Source organism: Heptranchias perlo, chromosome 40, assembly GCF_035084215.1.
Source record: "Heptranchias perlo isolate sHepPer1 chromosome 40, sHepPer1.hap1, whole genome shotgun sequence".
NCBI classification, from domain to species: Eukaryota; Metazoa; Chordata; class Chondrichthyes; order Hexanchiformes; family Hexanchidae; genus Heptranchias; species Heptranchias perlo.
The window spans coordinates 6,245,696-6,263,357 of record NC_090364.1 but is presented as its reverse complement, the minus strand read 5'-3'; the positions used below and the strand labels follow the sequence as shown (position 1 = coordinate 6,263,357).

The window sequence follows — 17,662 nt, the reverse complement described above, 5'->3', positions numbered from 1 at the left end:
GTGTGGCACAGACACCCAAGTTTTTGGTGCCACACTTCGCCAACCCGCATGGCAACAACGGGTTGTAGCTGGATTATTTTCCAACTAATTCTCTCTCCTCCTCTCCTGAAGGTGCAGTTCTAAAAGTGTTGGGATCCCACGCAGTAGCTCACCCAAGTGCCCCATCTTCATGCATTGGGCCAAGGCAGTGATTGTTGACAGGCTCGAGGAGTATGGACACACGTCTTTGAAGGTGGCGGGATAAGTTGAGAAGGCTGTTTAAAAGGCATATGGCTTTATAAATAGAGGCATAGAGTACAAAAGCAAAGAAGTTATGCTGAACCTTTATAAATCACTGGTTAGGCCCCAGCTGGAGTATTGTGTCCAAATCTGGGCACCACACTTTAGGAAGGATGTCAAGGTCTTGGAGAGGGCGCAGAGGAGATTTACTGGAATAGTACCAGGGATGAAAGACTTCAGTTACATGTAGAGACTGGAGAATCTGGGGGTTGTTCTCCTTACAGCAGAGAAGGTTATGGGGAGATTTGATAGAGGTGTTCAAAATCATGAAGGATTTTGATAGAGTAAATAAGGAGAAACTGTTTCCAGTGGCAGAATGGTCGGTAACCAGGGGATACAGATTTAAGGTAATTGGCAAAAGAACCAGAGGCGGCATGAGGAAAAAAATTTTATGCAGCGAGTTGTTATGACCTGGAACGCACTCCCTGAAAGGGTGGTGGAAGCAGATTCAACAGTAACTTTTAAAAGGGAATTAGATAAATACTTGAAGGGGAAAAATTTGCTGGGCTATAGGGAAAGAGCGGGGGGAGTGGGACTATTGGGATAGCTCTTTCAAAAGAGCCAGCACAAGCATGACTCCCTAGGGAACGATCGAGAGTGGGAACCCCTGGCTGATTTTGCTTCTGGTCTGTATGGCTCAGCATTGCATTGAAAGGTGCCTGTTGTCCAGTAGGTCATGGGAAAAGGTACCAGGAGACTCCAGGTTAACTCCCAACCTCGACTGTGATCTGGGCTTTGGAGTTCACCCTGCATTAGGTGGACTTACTATACCTATGAGCTACCAGGCGGACTATTTCCACCTCCGTAACATCGCCCACCTCCATTTGTACCTTACGCCCCCCAGTGCTGCTGAAACTCTCAGTCGTGTCCCTTCAAAGCAGTCCCCGCTCACACCCTCCATTCTTCTGACGCTGCCCTACAGTTCATCGTCGTTCCCCCTCCCCTTGGCTCCACTATGGTGGACAAGGTCTTTCAGCCATCACAATCCCCCTGCTTTCTCAGTTCTCTCCCTAATCCCCTGATAACCCTCCCCGCACTTTCAAAATCCTCCTCGAATCTCAACCCTTTGTTCGTGTTCCTTAACCGTTACTTGGCGTCTAATCCCGCTGCCCTCCTCCATCTCCATGAAGCGCCTAGGGACTTTCTTTCACGTTGGAGACGCAAGGCTAAGCGCAGGTTGCTGTTGCGGGGGAGGGGGGGGGGGGTCGCAGGCCAGACTCTCATGGGTGGGGGTGGGGGGAGGTCCCAAACCCTTCCCTCAGCACTCGAGAGCAATTCAACCAAGGGAGCGTTGAGCGTATCCATGGCGACTGCTCAGCAAATTGGGCGGTTCCCAAACTCCCAACTGAGCTGGAGCAGCATAGGTGCGGAGAAAAGGCGATTGTCCCTGCCAGTTTTTATTGGGTCTTTCACTTTAAGATAATTGCTCGATGCTAAATTAATAATAAATAAATAAATAAACGCGAGGCTCCCTCCCGTTTGTAAGAAGAGTGTCCTCCCATTAGCTCACTCGGTGTGAGGGATTGATGCCATCCTCTCTGTCAGTAAATGCTGCCCCCTGGAGATCGTGGCAGGGAAGGGGGGGAATCGCGGCAGGTCCCACAGCCGGGCGGCGAGAGTCCGCGGTGCCGGTGTTAACGGGCGCTGGTCGGAATCGAATCCCGCCCCTCGCTGCTCCCGTCTCACGGTGGCGCTGGTTTGAAGTAAGACACCGATTGGCGGCTCCGTTAGATCAGCACCAGGACAGGCACAAGCTCGGACGCAAAGCGGGGGGAAACCGGGGCCAAGATCGGGGCCTTCTGTCTGCTAATGGAGAAATCATTGGCGGGAGGGAGCAATTTGAAAAAATCTCCTCTCCAAAATTTTCAGCCTCCCCCCCTGGACCTCTGCAGACCTTCTGGTCAACAACAACAACTTGCATTTATATAGCGCCTTTAACATAGTAAAACGTCCCTCACAGGAGCAACTATCAAGCAAAATTTGATACCAAGCCATATAAGGAGGTATTAGGACAGGCTTGGTCAAAGAAGTAGCGTCTGAAAGGAGGAAAGAGAGGTAGATAGGTTTAGGGAGGGAATTCCAGGGCTTAGGGCCTAGGCAGCTGAAGGCACGGCCGCCAATGGTGGAGCGATGAAAATCGGGAATGTGCAAGAGGCAAGAATTGGAGGGTCCGGGGTTCGGGCCTCAGCACTAGGTTTCCACAGGCACCCAATGAGCGGAGGAGGCCAGGAACGGCCCCTCTCGCCTCATTACATGACCGACGTTGGGCCTGTGCCCGCTACAAGCCTTGGCCCGGTTTCGATTCGTGGGGATGCCTCAGGGAATCTGGGGACGACAGACCAGGCCAGGTGGGGGTGGTGCGGGGGTGGGGGGGGGGGTGGGCAGAACTGATGTAACTGGACCCCGCCCCTGCTTCCTCTGCCCGTTGCCTCGGCAATGCTGACTCGCCAGGCGCAGGTCGCCCAGTTAATCGTTCGGTCGCTCATCCGTCGCCAAGCTGACTTTCTCGGTGAAGTAGCTCGAGGGGCTCCTCGAATAGCGCAGTTGGTGAACACACCCCTCCAAGCCCCGGCCGTGACGTGGTACTGAGGGTGATTCCGCCAGCTGGCTATCCCAGCAGGGGTCAGCACTCGCAGCGAGTGCAAGGCAGCAGTGACACCGGGCATGCAACTCCCTGCAAGCCCTGCTCTCCACTAGATCATGGGATCACTCCAAGTGAGCTACCAGACCCGGCGAAGCCCACTCCCCCTCCCTGTTCCAATATTTGGTGCGCGTGGAGATAGCGAGAGATCTTTTCTCATGCGTTTGCATGGGTCCGCTGGTCTGAGGGCTGGGAGGAGGGGGTGGTTCGAGTTGGCCTCAGGCACCTTTTGGTTAGGGATAGTATGCGTACAATTAAATCAGCCAGGGCTCCTAGTCCCGAGGGCAACCCAATGACTGCTGGTGGAAAGTGGAGGTTGGGTGAGAACAGGTTCTGACTCGGTTGTGATACACCCATGGCCGAGTAGCCCACCTCCCCCCCCCCCCACAGTCCTGCTCATGAGGAACTGGCGAGGTTTGCAGATGACGTCTGGTGCTCGTAAACCTGCGAGAAGTAGATTCCAGTAGATGGAGATGAGATAGAATTAGAAGCCGGCCGAGTTTCAAATTCTTGCTTTTCAGCATCGCTTCTTCCAACTTTAAGCTGCTGCTGGGTTGTTCTGAGCCAGGTGATCAAGTTGATCTCCGCGCGCAGACTGGACGAGGGACCTTGAGCTTCGGGCAGTGCCACGTACTGAGCATGGTCTGGGTTCTATTGCAGTCGGGAGGGGGAGAGGGGAGGAGGAGGCTCCTGCAAGAACAGGAGACCCCCATCCCACACATACACACACACACACACACACACACACACTCACAAAGAAATGTACAGGTTCCCTCTCCTGCACGCCCTGCCAGCGGCTGGGGTCAGCCTGAATCTAATAAAGTCCACAAATTTTAATCCCAGATTAAAATCTGGAGACATTTTTGTCCTCTAGTTTTACGTTTATCAGGCACACAATGGCGTTCTGCGAGGGGCACGAGAACAAAGAGGCGATGAGCACGGGACGGGGAGACACTGCATACAGAACAACCCACCGAGAGTCTGCTTGGAAGCCAGCAGTGGTCTGAAGACACCGAGTGGAGTCAGCAACAACATCAACTTGCATTCATATAGCGCCTTTAACATCCCAAGGCGCTTCACAGCAATGCAGCAGCCAACATGCACACAGCAAGATCCCACAATCAGTAATGCGATGAATGACCAGTTAGTCTGTTTTGGCGGTGCTGGTTGGGCAGCAGAACAGGGGAACTGCTCTTCTTCAAACAGTGCCCTGGGATCTTTAGCAACAACTTGCATTTATATAGCGCCTTTAATGTAGCAAAACATCCCCAAGGCGTTTCACAGGAGCGATTATCAAACAAAATTTGACACCGAGCCACATAAAGAGATATTAGGACAGGTGACCAAAAGCTTGGTCGAAGAGGTAGGTTTTAAGGAGTGACTTAAAGGAGGAGAGAGAGGCGGAGAGGTTTAGGGAGGGAGTTCCAGAGCTTAGGACCTAGATAGCTGAAGGCACGGCCGCCAATGGAGAGGCGAAGGTAGTGGGGAATTCACAAGAGGAGTGTGGAGGCGGGGTGGGGGTTGTAGGGCTGGAGGAGATTACAGAGATAGGGAGGGGGGAGGCCGTGGAGGGATTTGAACACGAGGATGCAAATTTTAATATTCGAGGCGTTGCTGGACTGGGAGCTAATGTAGGTCAGCGAGCACAGGGGTGATGGGTGAATGGGACTTGGTGCGTGTTAGGATATGGGCCAATCAGCTGTACAGGGAGTGCGATCTTGTTCAAGTCCCAACTCATTCACTCTCGTGCGCGTGGCGATCAGTCACCACCAAGCCACGTGCTTTTGCTCACACACAGAACGCCCGCCACCGCTGCCGACTGACCGGACACAATCGCCTCGCACGCCTGCACGCCGACAGGCAGAGCAGCCTCAAGTGGGGCAGCCACTGGGACATGAGCTCACACTCACCAGAACCAAATCCGCTCATCCTCAAAGTGACTGGTCCACAGCCCAGTGTGAGCATCCGTCTCACAATCACTGACACACACATCTGGCCGCCCGAGGGAACTTGTACGAATAAAAACACAACACACACACACACGCAGTAAACACTGACGGTCTGCTTTTCAATCATTAAATTATTGCCAGTCTGAAGGCCTATTTTCCCTCTCTCTCTCTCTCTCTCTCTCTGGCGACCTCCCCCCACCCCCTCCCCCTTTCCCTTTAATCTCTCTATTCACCTGCTACACACTCTGGTGATTGATCAATCAATGAAACTCAATGCACTCATTCAGATTATTAATGTGAATGCAGAGCTCTGCGACGCAGGCTGTGAATGGGGGTGGAATCCTTGGAGCTGGGCATAAACAGAAAGAGAGATAGAGAGAGAGGGAGCGAGGGAGGGAGCGAGGGAGGGAGGGAGGGAGGGAGCGAGGGAGGGAGGGAGGGGAGTGTGTTGAAGGCGAGATGAATGAAAGTAATCAATGAATAAATAAACGAGTGAATGGAGTAATTGTTAGTCACCGGTCTTTGCATTAGATTCTAGGCCTCTGGTGAAAAAGCAGGCCCTTTCTCTCACACAGTCAAGCATGCTGTCTGTCAGGGACTAGAGAGAGTCCCCTGCTATCTTTCGTTAATATTTTTACCTGTAGATATACCATATACTTCTCCTGCGGGGGCCCAGGGCAGGCCAGCTGGAGGAGAACTGAGAATGCATCCCTCCGTTTCCCAAAGCCATGTCTCTATTTCAACCCTCTGCACATAGACTGAGCACCGGTCCAACATTCTACCGTTTCTTCGAGTGCTGCCACCAGACTGACTCGGTGAGAGAGTGAGCGTGCTCGAGACGCCAGCAGGAGAGGCAGCACTAAGCAGCTGAGCCAACACTGGGCTTACTCACATCATTGCTTGTCCGTGTCAGCACGCAGAGCCTCCTCATAGGCAGGAATCCCATCAGGGGGACTGAGCCGGATTGACTGCAACACCAGCAGCACAGGAAAGCACAAGCTAATGAATATCATTAGAGAGAGAAAGAGAGTGAGAGAGAAAAAGAGAGAGAGAGAGAGAGAGAAAAAGGAGAGACAGACACACAAGAGAGGTAGAGACAGAGGACAGAGAAAGAGAGAGACTGAGAGAAAGAGAGTGAGAGAGAAAAAGAGTCAGAGAGAAAGCGAGTGAGGGAGATAGAGCGAGAGACAGACACACAAAAGAGGTAGAGACAGAGGAGAGAAAAAGAGAGACAGAGAGAAAGAAACAGAGAGAGAGAGGATAGCAAGACAGAGGGACAGACACACAGAGTTAGAGACAGACAGTCAGAGACACACAATGAGACAGATAATGAGAGAAAGAGAGAGAGAGAGAGATAGAGACACATACAGAGGTGGAGTGAGGAGAGAAAGGGAGATAAAAGACGACAGAGACAGAGAGAGGTATAGAGAGAGGAACAAGAGGTATAGAGAGAGGAAGACAGACAGACTGGGAGGGAGAGACACATACCAAAACAGAGAGAGATACAGAGACAGACAGAGAAAAAGAGAAAGGAAGAGAAAGACAGAGAAAAAAGAGAGAAAAGTGCTATCACTTATACAGAGGCTGCTGTCAGTCTCTGGGCAAAACAATTAGCCAACTCAATAAAAAGCACCAAATACAAATAGTGTGAGATCCAAACAGAAATATTCACAAAAGTGTCAGCGATAAACATTCACACCAAACACCATCCTGAAAACACATGCTCAAAAACACGATAAATCACTACTTCCACAAAAATATTCTGCATATTAATAAAACTCCACAAACAAGGGCTCTAAAATATTCACTTATCTATAATATATGTAAACATTCACTAACACAGCATCATCCTGACACAATCATTGACTATCTCAGCAGCATCCTGACACTATTGTTCACTAACACAGCAACATCCTGACGCTAATATTCACTATCACAGCATCATCCGGACACAAGTGTTCACTATCACAGCAACATCCTGACACTAATATTCACTATCACAGCATCATCCGGACACAAATGTTCACTATCACAGCAACATCCTGATACTAATATTCACTAACACAGCAACATCCTGACATAACTATCTACTAATATGGCAATGTCTTGGCACAAATATTCAAAAAGATTGCAATGTTTCGACGGGCGCATTCTTTAACAACATCCCTGCAAATTTAAATCCAGCAAGGCCATGCTGCAGTTACTCACTAACACAGGAACATAATGACACAAAAATTCACTAACGCACGATTATACAGCGTGGCACAAACATTCACTACCACAGCAACATCCTCACAGACAATCACAAACAAAAAGAGTCTGACACAAATATTCATGAACACAGCATCCTCTTGACACAATTATTCACTATCACAGCAACATTCTGACACAAATATTCACTAACACAGCAATATCCTGACATAAATATTCATTTACACAGGAACATTCAGATACAAAATATTCACTAAAAAGTGTAACATCCTGACACAAATATTCATAACACAGCAACATCCTGACACAAATATTCACGAACACAGCATCCTCTTGACACAATTACTTACTATCACAACAACATACTGACATAGATATTCACTAACACAGAAACCTCTTGACACAAATATTCACTAATACAGCATCGTCCTGACACAAAATTTCACTAACATAGCGACATCATAACACAACTATTCACTAACACAGCAACATCCTGACACAAATATTCACAGAGAAAGATCGGTTCGTGTATGAGGTTTGCGAACTCTGACCTTGGGGGGGGGGGGGGGGGGGGGAGTTACAATGCCAACTCAGTGCAGATACAGCGGAACACACAGCCGGTCTATCTGACTCAGAAACAGAAGGGCCATTACTCTAGAGGTGTCTTTCGGATGAGACGTTAAACCGAGTACCTGTCTGCCCTCTCAGGTGGACATGAAAGATCCCACAGCCACTATTGGAGGAAGAGTAGGGAGTAGGGGAGTTCTCCTCAGTGTCCTGGCCAATATTTATCCCTCAACCAACATCGCTAAAACAGATGATCTGGTCATTATCACATTGCTGTTTGTGGGATCTTGCTGTGCACAAATTGACTGCCGCGTTTCCTACATTACAACAGTGACTACACTTCCAAAAAGTACTCGATCGCCTGTAAGGGGCTTTGGGATGTGCTGAGGTTGTGAAAGGCGCTATATAAATGCAAGTCTTTCTTTCTTTCCTTTCCTCTGAAGAGCGCTAATAACCTCCCTGTGTCACGTGGTGCAACACAACTGACCATCGCTGTTCAGGGTTTCAAGATGGCCTCACCAACACAGGCCAGTCATTTCTGCCGTGGTTCACCCGATCTCCCTCTGTAACTTTGGCAGAAACCCGGGAACACCATTTCTCCAGAGTTTTTGCCAACCTTCCACCGATTTGACGGTGGGAGATCAGCAGATACCCTGCAGAAATTCTCCCCCATAACGTCAGCGGTTCCCATTATGACGTCCTGCTCTCTGTTTTGTCACGGTCATTAACCCGTTTAGCGTCTTCGTTAAAAGAGGAACAATATATCAAACCCCGTTAAATGTTCAGCCGCCATTATTGCCAGGAGTAATATCTAGCTGATGCTCCTAGTGTTCTGTGTCCCCATGTTTTAATTAAAACAAAGAACAACAGGGACTTGCAGTGGAGTAGAGTTAGACATGGGCCTTATAGCCCCCTGGGACCTGGGTTCAAATCCAATGCAGACTGCAGAGATGGCAGTCGCCTCTGTCTGCTGGCTGTAAATGAGTTTGGGCAGTCACAATCCAGTTTCATCCATAACTCAGTGGGTAGTTCTCTTGCATCTGAGTCAGAAAGTTGTGGGTTCAAGTCCCACTCCAGAGACATGAGCACAAGATCTAGGCTAACACTCCCAGTGCAGTGCTGAGGGAGTGCTGCACTGTCGGAGGTGCTGTCTTTCCGATGGGACAATAAGCTGAGGCCCTCTCAGGTGGGTGTAAAAGATCCCATGCCACTATTTGAAGACGAGCAGGGGAGTTCTCCCCAGTGTCCCAGTGAATATTTATCCCTCAACCAACATCACTAAAAAAAAACAGATTATCTGGTCGTTATCACATTGCTGTTTTAAAATTAAAGGGGAAGAAACAAATTAAAACTCTGCACACATTTTCTCTCTACAAAACTTTACTTCCTGTTATCACGCTTTTAAAGTCAACTTTTGCCCATTTTCAATTCCCATGACCCTATTTATAATGGGAATTGCCCATGTAAACTTGTCACGCTGTAATTACACCCATGTGCCAGTGGTGGTGCTGTTGTGCTTCCGTTTTGTGTTTTATAGCTCCTCAGCCCGTGCTGCAGAGAGACTCCAGTGCTTCAACCAATCGACTTCTCTGCTCCTCAAACTGCTGTTAAGTTTTGCTGTTCAACTATAAATAATAACATAAAATCAAATTATGAAGGACGACTTTAAAATGTGGACTGAGTTACATCTGTGCACCTTGGTCCAATTATCCCCTAACCCTACTTCGCCTATAGACTATGCTTGGTCTCGCTCCCCGAGAGCAGTGCCTTGGGAGGTCGACGAGTAAAATATATCAAGGCCTTAGAGAGGGTGCAGAAGAGATTTACTGGAATGGTACCAGGGATGCGGGACTTCAGTTATGTGGAGAGACTGGAGATTGGGCTGGGATTGTTCTCCTTAGAGCAGAGGAGGTTAAGAGGCGATTTAATAGAGGTTTTCAAAATTAGGAGGGGTTTTGATAAGAGTAGATAGAGAGAAACTGTTTCCAGTGGCAGGAGGGTCGGTAACTAGAGGATACAGATTTAAGATAATTGGCAAACGAACCAGATGGGAGATGAGGAGAATTTTTTTTAACACAGCGAGGTGTTATGATCTGGAACGCACTGCCTGAAGGGGCGGTGGAAGCAGATTCAATAGTAACTTTCAAAAGGAATACTAGGAAAGGAAAAATTTGCAGGGCTATGAAGAAAGAGCAGGGGGAGTGGGACTAAACTGGATAGCTGTTTCAAAGAGCAGGCACAGGCATGTTGGGCTGAATGGCCTCCTTCTGTGCTGTAAGGTTCTATGATTCACTTCCTCCACTTAAAACAGCTGAATGAAAATTGAACTTTGAAGAGTTTCCAACAAGCTGTATTTGTCGAGCAACTTTTTGCGCCACTTCTCCCTCTTGGTACTGCATGAAATAGGCCTAGAGCTGAAAACTCGGCTCCACCCTCTCCCCAGCAGTAGGTTCCCTGCATCGCAGAGCAAACAGCTTCAGCTAACTACACAATGGAATTGCAAGCTGTCGAACGGTGGCACTCTCTGCAAAGTGATCCTGTTTTCAGGTAGAACAAGTCAGAGCATTTTCAGAGACCATCTCGGTGATGCAGCTCATTAATCCTGCATTTTAACACAGCATCTGTTTTAATCCAGGGAGCCATGCTCAATAGGCGCATAAGCCTGGAAGCAGGGCGACAGCACTGTGCTCCCTTTGAGCCTGGCTCCCTGCTGGGAGTTCAGCATCAGTGAATTTACCCTTGTGTTCCTCCCTTTATTGTATCTCTGTTACACTGCAGTCTCTGATAAAATACACAACAGTCCCTATTCACAGGAACTTAATCTTCACCTGTGCCATTTAAAAATTACCAGGCACTACTGACTGGCTCGTGTGTGTCTCAGTGTCGGCTCCTGTACATGTACAGTGCACACAGGATAAAAGGGAATGATTCACTCCCGTCTGGTGCTGTACAGCTTGTGTTGTCTCAGTGTCGGCTCCTGTACATGTACAGTACACACTGGGTAAAAGGGAACCATTCACTCAGGTCTCTTGTACAGATGGGCTATGGTACAGGTATAAGGCACGTGCCACATGTGTGGGACACATGAACCCTCCAGTACCCACTATAATATTGTAAACAATTTTACAACACCAAGTTATAGTCCAGCAATTTTATTTTAAATTCACAAGCTTTCGGAGGCACGTTTGGCTGTGCCTGTGCACTTCAGGCATTTTCTGTCTGAGATCATCCGTCTCTTCACAGCCGATCACCTTCAGCCCTCCTCCTCCAGATGGGAGGGCAAGGATGACAAGCTGTGGAGGATCCTTCACTGCTTCCCATGTCAATCAGTCTCCGAGGCTCAGCCGGCAGGAAGCGTTCTTCCCCGCACACTATCTGCGGGAGCAGACGGCCTTCGGAGCAGAGAGTCAGTGTTTAACCTTGTCAGCAACAAGCAACTTTCCTTGAAGAAATCAGACTCTTCACTGTATATCTGGAGAATTGAGGAAATGGGGGAAAACTCAGCCAGAAACTAAGGGGTGGCATGAAGGAGATAGGGAGGGGGGGGAAAGTTAAGGAGAGAGAAAGAGAGCGAGAGGATAAAAGGAGATGTGAGAAAGGGGGGAGAAAAGGGGAAGAGAGGGGAGAGAAAAGGGAGAAGGGGTAAGAGAAGGGACAGAGTGGGAGGAGAAATTGGGGAAAAGAGAGGAGGGGAAAGAGAGGAGGGGAAAGAGAGGAGGGGAAAGAGAGGAGGGGAAAGAGAGGAGGGGAAAGAGAGGAGGGGAAAGAGAGGAGGGGAAAGAGAGGAGGGGAAAGAGAGGAGGGGAAAGAGAGGAGGGGAGAGTGTTGAGTGAGTGGGAGGAGAAGAGGGGAGGATGTGGAAGAGAGGAGGTTGGGAGAGAAAGGGATGAGAAGGGAGGAGAGAAGGGAGAAGAGGGGTCAGGAGAGAGAGGGAAGAGAGGATGGGCAGGGGTTAGAGGGGAAGAGAAATGGTAAAGTGGGGTAGAGATTGGGAGAAGGGAACAGAGAGAAGGACAGAGGGGGAGAAAAAAAGAAAGAGGAGAGAGGGCAGGGGGAAATGGGAGAGAGGGAGAAAAGGGAGATTAAGAGAGGAGAGTGGGAGAAAGAGAGGTGGGAGAGGAACAGAGTGAGAAGGAGAGAGAGAGAGTAAGAGAAAAGAGAGTGAGAAGGCAACACAGAGAAGGAAAAGGAAGAGTGGGAGATTGAGATAGTGATGAGAAGGGGAGAAAGGGTGAGTGTTGGAGAGTGAGAGTGGCGATTGAGAGAGAGAGCATGAGGTGGGGGGGGGGAAAGAAAAAGGGAGAGGTGCGGATGGAGATAATGAGGAGAGGAGGAGAGAGTGAGAGAGGCAGACAGCGTGAGAGATCAAGGAGGGAGGGCTGAGAGGAGAGGATGGGCTAGAGAAAGTGGGAGAAAGAAAGCAGGAAGACAAAGGAGGGAGAGGATGGGTAAAAGAGAGAGGGGAGAGGAAAACTTTAGAGTGGGAAACTCAGAAACTTAAAAATCCATTTACACAACGAGAAGACCTTGGCCTTTAGTTGTGAGTCAACCTGTCACTCGACCTTCGACCTGACGGAAGCCTACCGATGCTTGATGGGACATTGTGCACATGCTCAGATCATACTATCTCCCCGGAACTTATGGTCAAAATATCAGCTTTTATGAGGCCTCCGCATAAAAGCATTCATGAAGCTAGTCACACTCTTTACAGGTCAAGCTGATCATTTTACTGTGACATATGTAATATTTTATGTTTCTGTTAGTCTATTTGCTGCACCCTAAGGGCAACAAAATTTGACTGCCGAAAACATTTTCAAAAGAGTGTTTTGGGCAATTTGATTCACTTGCCTTCTCTTTACTTTTATTGATATGTCCTCCTGAGGATTGGTCGTTTTCGTAATTCCTTAGCAGCCTCTCGTCATAGTGCTCCAGCCACTTTCCTTTGCTTTTGATTCATGCGTTATCTACCTCTTCAGTTCTGAAGTGCTGCTCTTTTATTTTGAACCAATCAACAAAGACTGACAGAAAAAGAGTGGCAGAAAAAGTGTGACAAAAAAGAGTGACAAAAAAGAGTAGCAGAAAAAGAGTGGCAAAAAAGTGTGACAAAAGAGAGTGACAAAAGAGAGTGACAAAAAGTGGCAAAAAAGTGAGATAAAAGGTGACAAACGAGTGGCAAAAAAGTGTGACAAAAGAGTGGCAGAAAGAGTGGCAAAAAACAAAGGCAAAAAGTGAGACAAAAAGAGTAGCAGAAAAAGAGTGGCAAAACGTGTGATAAAAAGAGTGACACAAAGTGAGGCAAAAAGTGACAAAAGAGTAGCAAAAAGTGTGACAAAAAAAGGAGTGGCAGAAAAAGTGTGACAAAAAAGTGACCAGAAAGAGTGACAAAAAGAGGGTCACACACACAACGTGCATTTGCGGCTGTGACATGGGAGTTGGATGCAAGATCGTTGAAGTGTTTGATGCACTTTTACTAACTTAGGTAAAGGAAAGTAAGTGTTCTAAAAGCATTAAAGATGGTCCTGGGTCACGGCCAGGAATGCATCACTTAACAGCCAATGAAATACTTCTGAAGTGTAGTCACTGTTGTAATGTAGGAAATGTGGCAGCCAATTTGCGCACAGCAAGATCCCACAAACAAGCAATGAGATAAATGGCCAGATAATCTGTTTTAGGTGTGGGCATTACAAGCTCCTGGTCTGTCCCTGTCACACCGTCACAGCAACCAGAACAGCTACCTCATCGCACCCAAGTCTCTCAGTCTCCTGCTCCCCCATCCCACTCAGGCCCCACATAACTTTGCTCTCTCTACGTTTACTCAGACCTGGAAGAATCTTGCACCCTCATGTCAACTAGGCCCCACAGGTTCCTGCTCACACTTGCCAGTCAGCCCAGCCTGCTGATGTTCCTGTACTCTAGCCATAACAACTTGCATTTATACATTGCCTTTAACGTAAAAAAAAACATCCAAAGGTGCTTCACAGGAGCGTAATCAGACAAAAAGTGACACCGAGCCACAGGAGGAGACATCGGGACAGGTGATCAAACGCGTGGTCAAAGAGGTAGGTTTTAAACAGCGTCTTCAAGGAGCAGAGAGAGAGGTGGAGAGACAAAGAGGTTTAGGGAGGGAATTCCAGAGCTTGGGGCCTAGACGGCTGAAGGCACGGCCGCCAATGGTGGGGCAAAGGAAGTGGAGGGATGGACAATGTGACATTTGCTGATTGGGACAGGAGCAACCAATGGGTTATTGCCTGCACCAACACTCTGGAGTCTTCATATCTGTATCGGGTGACAGAGCCTCAGTGCAGAGAGAGAGATGGTTAGCCAAACTGCCTGAGGTAATGGAATGTTTCAATTACCTGAGGAAACCATTTCCAAGTGACTCTTGTGTTTCATTTTTCATCTTATACACCAACCTCTCTTCTAAGGAGGATGAGGCTCTGAGCAGTTACCAAACATCCAATTTTGGAACAACAGACAGCCCTGATTTTTTTTTTGAGTGGGCTCCAAGGACAACTCCAAAATGTAAACATGAAACACCAAAAATCAGGGTTTTAACGACAAAAATCTGTTTTCATTTCCACTTCCTTCACTCTCTCCCGGTTGTCAGGATTTTTCTTTTAGTGAATTTACATCAGCGCCAAAGCACAGCTCAAGAACTCAAAGCCTGATCCCTTTTCCTGCCCCTGGTCTGTCTGTTGTCTGATGAGATCCATAGATGAGGGAAACCATTTTGTTTGTTCTCTCTGCCCATTGGGCAGTGAGTTCAAAATGGCTGCACAGAACCAATCTGCACAAAATACTCAGAATAAGGTTTCGGCGCGGGGCACAACATCACTTGATGTTTTTTTTATGTATGAACACAAAAGGCCCAGGAGACCCGAGGCCTGATGATGAATGTCACGGTTAAGCAGATGGTCGATGGCCGAAGCAGAGACTCTCATTTTAATCTGGCCCCCGAGTGCAGGCTGCCAGCACATCCCTGTCTCATACTGCCACCAAGAGGTTCTCATCTCACACTGCCTCCCACTGAGTCACGTTTCTCACACATGCGCCAGCTCCCTCCCCAACCCCTTCACGCACTCCGTCATCTCCCGCGGGCAGGGTCAGTTTTACAAATATCTACTGCCGAGCATGCACCTCCCTCATGTCCTCGTAAAACCTTCTCTCCTCACACACACACACGCTGTCTCCTCTGAAAGACCTCTTGCCCATAACACCTTCAGAGGGAAGTACCTCGTGCGTAAAGGGTATGAATGTTAGAAACCAAAGAAAAAAGCCTCAAAACGCATTCTGTGCATCCATCCATTTTCTTCTTGGTGCATTCACACCATCTGTAAAGAAAGAACTTGCATTTATATAGCGCCTTTCACGACCTTGGAACGTCCCAAAGCACTTTACTTTTGAAGTGTAGTCACTGTTGTAATATGGGAAAGGTGGCAGCCAATTTGTGCATAGCAAGCTCCCACAAACAGCAATATGATAATGACCAGATAATCTGTTTTAGTGGTGTTGGTTGAGGGATAATTATTGGCCAGGACTCCAGGGAGAACTCCCACTCCTCTTCTTCGGAATAGTGGGATCTTTTACATCCAACTGAGAGGGCAGACTGGGAATTGGTTTAAACATCTCATCCGCAAGACAGCGCCTCCAGACAGTGCAGCACTCCCTCAGTGCTGCATTGGGAGTGTCAGCCTAGATTTTGTACTCAAAACTCTCTGGAGTGGGAATTGAACCAACGACCTTCTGACTAAGAGGCGATAGTGCTACCCACTGAGCCACGGCTGACACCACACTGAGCCTCGGCTGGCTCCCTACAAACACCGCAGCTGTCGATGCTGCTTATGACCCAGTTATGAGATTTTCAGGTCTGAAAGCGGCAAGTTGGGTCGCAGGGAACAGCAGGCGGCTGGGACAAAATCCTGGAATTCCCTGCGGAACGCCATTGTGGGACTAACGTTCACATGTCGTCCCGACTTGGACATATATTGGCCGTTCCTTCATGGTTGCTGGGTCAAAATCCTGGAGCTCTCTACCTAACAGCAATGTGGAAGTACCTTCACCACATGGACTGCAGTTCAAGAAGAAGGCCCACCACCACCTTCTCGAGGGCAACTAGGGATCGGCAATAAACGCCGGCCTTGCCAGTGACGCCCACATCCTGAGAATAAAAAGGAATTACATTAATTTATTGTTCTCTCTCCTCATATCCTCTCTCCCTGACCTTATAGGAGTGGGCCATTTAGCCCCTCGAGCCTGTTCCGCCATTAAATGAGATCATGGCTGATCTGTGACCTAACTCCTCAGCCCCATATCCCTTAATACCTTTGGTTAACAAAATCTATCAATCTCAGATTTAAAATTAACAACTGAGCTAACATCAACTGCTGTTTGCGGAAGAGAGTTCCAAACTTCCACCACCCTTTGCGTGTAGAAGTGTTTCCTAACTTCACTCCTGAAAGTCCTGGCTCTAATTTTTAGGCTCTGTCCCCTAGTCCTGGACTCCCCAACCAGCAGAAATAGTTTCTCTCTATCTACCCTATCAGTTCCCCTTAATACCTTGAAAACTTCGATCAAGTTGCCCCTTAATCTTCGAAATTCCTGGGAATACAACCCTAGTTTGTGTAATCTCTCCTCGTGATTTAACCCTTGGAGTCCAGGCATCATTTTAGTAAATCTACGCTGCACTCCCCCCAAGGCCAATATATCCTTCCGAAGGTGCGGTGCCCAGAACTGAATACTGTACTCCAGGTGTGGTCTATCCAGGGCTTTGTATAGCTGTAGCATAACTTCTGCCCCCTTGTATTCTAATCCTCTAGATATAAAGGCCAGCATCCCATTAGCCTTTTTGATTATTTTCTGTATCTGTTCATGACATTTTAATGATCTATGTACATGGATCTCTAAGTCTCTTTGGACCTTCACTGTTCTGAGCTTTTCACCATTTAGAAAGTACTCTGATTTATCCTTTATGGTCTAAAGTGGATGACCTCACACTTGCCTACATTGAAATCCATTTGCCACAGTTTTGCCCAATTAATCTATTAATATCTCTCTGTAATTTTATGCTTCCATTTACACTGCTTACAATGCTGCCTATCTTTGTGTCATCAGCAAACTTGGATATGTGGCTCTCTATCCCGTCATCTAAGTCGTTAATAAATACAGTGAATAGTTGAGGCCCCAACACAGATCCCTGTGGGACACGACTAACCACATCCTGCCAATTTGAGTACCTGCCCATTGTCCCTACTCTCTGTCTCCTGCCGTTCAGCCAATTTCCTCACCAGGTCAATAATTTGCCCTCAATTCCATGAGCTTCAACTTTAGCTAACTTAAGTCTCTTATGAGGGACTTTATCGAATGCCTTCTGGAAGTCCATAGAAACAACATACATAATCATTCCCCTGACCACTACTTTAGTCACCTCTTCAAAAAATTCAGTCAGGTTTGTCAGACATGACCGACCCGTTACAAATCCACCCTGGCTCTCTCTGATCAGCTGAAAATTTTCAAGGTGTTCAGTCACTCTATCCTTAATTACAGACTCTAGTAATTTCCCGACAACAGATGTTAGGCTAACTGGTCTATAATTCCCTGGTTTCCCTCTCTCACCTTTCTTAAATAGTGGAGTGACATGTGCAATTTTCCAATCTAAAGGAAAGGTTCCTGAATCGAGAGAACTTTGGAAGATTATAGTTATCTTCTTTATCTTTATCTTTCTTTTATCGTTCTAATTCCCCTTTCTTTTTATCTTCACAGCTCAACCTGCCTGTGAGCTTTGCAATGGTTTGCGTTTAATTTCTGTCATTTTTAAAATCTCATTCCAGTCTATAATTTTAATAGAGGGCTTCCGTCACAACTATGAATGCTGGGATAGCTTTGCCTCCATTGCAATCTCTTCCATTTCCGCAATCACCAGCCACAAAAAGGCTGCAGAAACGCTGGGAATCAGTGTTACATTGGGTGGGGGAGTGAGAGGGTGATGCACAGGTGGGAGATTGTGATCTCCTGCGCC

At 47.7% G+C, this 17,662-nt stretch overlaps 1 protein-coding gene across 1 annotated transcript in view; it reads right to left on the bottom strand.

Moving 5' to 3' along the window:
• shank1 (SH3 and multiple ankyrin repeat domains 1) overlaps positions 1–17,662 on the bottom strand; it is a 153,410-nt gene that overhangs the window by 46,937 nt on the left and 88,811 nt on the right. The window lies entirely within an intron of this gene.